This window comes from Limulus polyphemus, unplaced genomic scaffold (genome assembly GCF_000517525.1).
Source record: "Limulus polyphemus unplaced genomic scaffold, Limulus_polyphemus-2.1.2 Scaffold10877, whole genome shotgun sequence".
Lineage (NCBI taxonomy): Eukaryota > Metazoa > Arthropoda > Merostomata > Xiphosura > Limulidae > Limulus > Limulus polyphemus.
Window position 1 is genome coordinate 4536 of NW_013676487.1, and position 4123 is coordinate 8658.

Consider the following 4123-nt stretch of genomic DNA (forward strand, 5'->3'; position numbering starts at 1 on the left):
AGAGACGTATTGTTGAACTAGAGCGCGTGAGACGTGAACTATAGTTTGTTATAGCGCGACTGTTGAAAATAAGTAAAGTTGTATTCGGAAAGAATAAACCAGTTTTATTAAGTAAGGACTTGTGTCGCTAAAGTTTCGTCGGAACGAAGTTACGGAAAATCAATTAACAAACGGAGACGTAACAATATTATTTATATGAGTATATATTTAAGCATTTATACTTGTATTATGATTTATTTCGCTCATATTTTGTATTTTGTTATTTTAAGTTTTTTGGAATACCGAGAATTGTTTAATTGACGACCTTATCTTCTACACTAAGCTAAATACTTATAATTATTATTCATTTAAATAGGAGAGTTGGTAATGTGTATATAATTTCATTTCAGACTAAACATTGTTCATATAGGAACTTATAAACTATGTAACGTTCCGTTAGTATTGAAATTTGTAATAAGTTTCCATTTCCAAAATATCAGTTATTTGCTGCTAATATATCTAAACGATTTACATTATCATTTCGAAAACTGAATTACCCGCAGAGCACAGGTAACCCACTGTAGAGATTTGAGCTTGATAACAAACAAGAAAAAAGTTTAGAAAAAAATGGAAAATTATATATAAACTCTTAGAAACATCGATTAGCTCTGGATTTTCTTGAACAATGTAAAATTAATAAGATAATACCTAAATTTGTCAATTGTAAGGTGTGTATGCTTCAGTTTCATTATTCAAGGCAATATTTGCAGTTTATAAAATAATTATAAAATTTGAAACCCATAAACGACAACTAAAAGATTGTGAAAAGAATAAATTAATAAGCTATATAATGTCCATTTACTTACATTGGAGAAGCACATAAAATAATAAATTTATTTAGCGATGTAGGAAAGCTAATTTATATAAAAAAACATATAAGGTAACTTTTAATCTTTCTTCTTATATTTTAAGTTTGTTCGTTCGTAAATGAAAATTTTTAAAAAATTTACAAATCCAACAAAAAGACTCGAATTAGAGAATTATTTACAAGTTGTGAATAAACTAGTGCGCTGGACAGTGAGTCACCCAACTCAGCGGGTGAATTGGGATTTTGAAAGAGGTGGAGCTCCCAAGGTTCGCGCTAAACATCGGGGTTCGATATAGGTGATGGGCAGAGCACAGGTAGTCCATTGTGAAGCTTTGTGTTTAACAACAACCAAACATCCTAAGATTTCTAAAGATGGTTTTCCAGTTAGACAGTCTTGTTGGTACTAAGGTCCACTGTGTTAGTTTTCATATAGTCGTTCTTCTATATTAACATTACCTTAGACGAAATTTACAGATTTATGCAGAGAACTTTTCTATCAACGAATAGTGGGATTGACTGTAACATTATAACGCCTTCACGGCTGAAAGGGCAAGCATGTTTAGTTGGACGGGGATGCGAACTCGCAACCCTCAGATTGCGAGTCAAGCGCCATAACCACGTGGCCATGTCGGGCCACCCCCAAGCAATCCCAGTTTCAATTCAATATTACAGCAGTTCTTTCTCTAATACAATGAAAAACTCGATGAATGCACGTCTTCTTTTAGAGCAATATATTACAGAAAATATATTGATGATACTTTCATTCTTTTGAAAGATGCTGAACACGTGAAGAGTTTTTTTTTTCAATTATCTCAACAATAAATATATTAATATTAATTTACACTTCAACATCAAGAAGATTATCAAATTCCAAATGGTATATTTGAATGGGAACTATTTCATAAAAAAATATATAATTTTATATTTTAATTTTGAAGGTTTTATACGAGTTTCTTCTTAAAAATTAATGATTCATCGATCTTACAAAATAACCAGCATATATGATTGCTTTAGCATAAATAACAAATATAAAAGGTTCTTCACTAAAAATACTCTTCCAATGTGTACTACAGACCATCATCTGTCAACTTTGTTTCGGTTCCAGGGTCTAGCTTGTTGTCTCCTTAAGCTGTCGCTGACTACTAAAACGTCAATTTTTGTGAAATCCTACGGACCAGCAAGATGTTTAAGGAATTGTTACAGACCGTGTTATTCGTGATGATTTAAATAGTAAACACCCAAAATTCGAACGCTAATAAGCAGAAAACCATACGGAAACAGAGAAGTAATTTTAATGGGAAATCAAGTACGTAAATTGTACCATCGACCTTACCCGCAGCTTGAATATGATGTGTCTTTAAACGTGAATGTGGATGGACACGATATCTGATATCTACATTCAAAATTTCAACGTTGTGTGTATTATAAGTTACAATGAATATAGTAATTAGAACAAAAAACGTGCAAATTTGAGGCCAACGCCATTACAGCAATGAAAATCATGCTCTGAACCAGGGGGTTCCCAACCTATCTTAGCACAATACCTCGCCCCCAAGTTGTAATTACTTCGAAGTAGATATCAGGAAAAGTTTGAGGAAAAATTTGTGTCGCTACAAAGAAAAGTGGTTTAAAAAATTTCTGTCTTGTAACTACAAGGAAAAGTGGTTGAAACGATTTCTATCCCTTATAACTACAAGGAGAAATGGTTGGAAAACTTTCTGTCCCTTGTACCTGTGTTTCGAAAGATTTCTGTCTGTTGTAACTACAAGGAAAAGTGGGTGGAAATATCTATGTCTCTTGTAATTACGAGGAAAAGTGGTTGGAAAGATTCCTGTTTCTTGGAAAAGTGGTTGGTAATATTTCTGTCTGTTGTAACTACGAGGAAAAGTGGTTGGAAAGATTTCTGTCCCTTGTAACTACAAGGTAAGGTGGTTGGAATGATTTCTGTCTGTTGTAACTACAAGGAAAAGTAGTTGGGAAGAGTTCTATTTCTTGTAACTACAAAGAAAGGTGGTTGGAAAGATTTCTGTCTCTTGTAACTACGAGGAAAAGTTGTTGGAAAGATTTATGTCTCTTGTATCTACAAGGGAAAGCAGTTGGAAATATTTTTATCTCTTGTAACTACAAGGAAAAGCGGTTTTTTAAGATTAAAAATCTTAACTCTGGTAACTACAAGAAAAGGTGATTAGAAACATTTTTATCCCTTGTTACTACAAGAAAAGGTAGTTGGAAAGATTTCTATTTTTTGTAACTACAAGGAGAAGTAGTTTGAAAATATTTTGTCTGTTGTAACTACAAGAAGAAATAGTTGGAAACTTTCTTGTCTCTTGTAACTACAAGGAAAAGTGGTTGGAAAGATTTCTGTCTTTTGTAACTACAAGGTTATCTTCAATAACTTTCAGTTGAAAGTTTTGATGAAAGGCTAGTAGTTGTTTAATTAGAAAGTATTGATGGAAGACTAGTAGTTGTGTAATTAGAAAGTATTGATGGAAGACAAGTAGTTGTTTTATTAGGAAGTATTGATGGAAGACTAGTAGTTGTTTTATTAGAAATTGTTGAGTATTGATGGATGACTAGTAGTTGTTTTATTAGAAAGTATTGATGGAAGACTAGTAGTTGTTTTATTAGAAAGTATTGATGGAAGACTAGTAGTTGTTTTATTAGAAATTAATGATGGAAGACTAGTAGTTGTTTTATTAGAAAGTATTGATGAAAGACTAGTAGTTGTTTAATTAGAAAGTGTTGAAAGAAGACTAGTAGTTGTTTAATTAGAAAGTATTGATGAAAGACTAGTAGTTGTTTAATTAGAAAGTGTTGAAAGAAGACTAGTAGTTGTTTAATTAGAAAGTACTGATGGAAGACTAGTAGTTGTTTTATTAGAAAGTGTTGAAGGAAGAGTAGTAGTTGTTTTATTAGAAAGTATTGATGGAAGACTAGTAGTTGTTTTATTAGAAATTAATGATGGAGGACAAGTAGTTGTTTTATTAGAAAGTATTGATAGAAGACTAGTAGTTGTTTTATTAGAAACTATTGATTGATGACTAGTAGTTGTTTTATTAGAAATTATTGATGGATGACTAGTAGTTGTTTTATTAGAAAGTATTGATTGAAGACTAGCAATTGTTTTATTATAAATTAATGATGGAAGACTAGTAGTTGTTTTATTAGAAATTAATGATTGAAGACTAGTAGTTGTTTTATTAGAAAGTATTGATGGAAGACTAGTAGTTGTTTTATTAGAAACTATTGATTGATGACTAGTCGTTGTTTTATTAG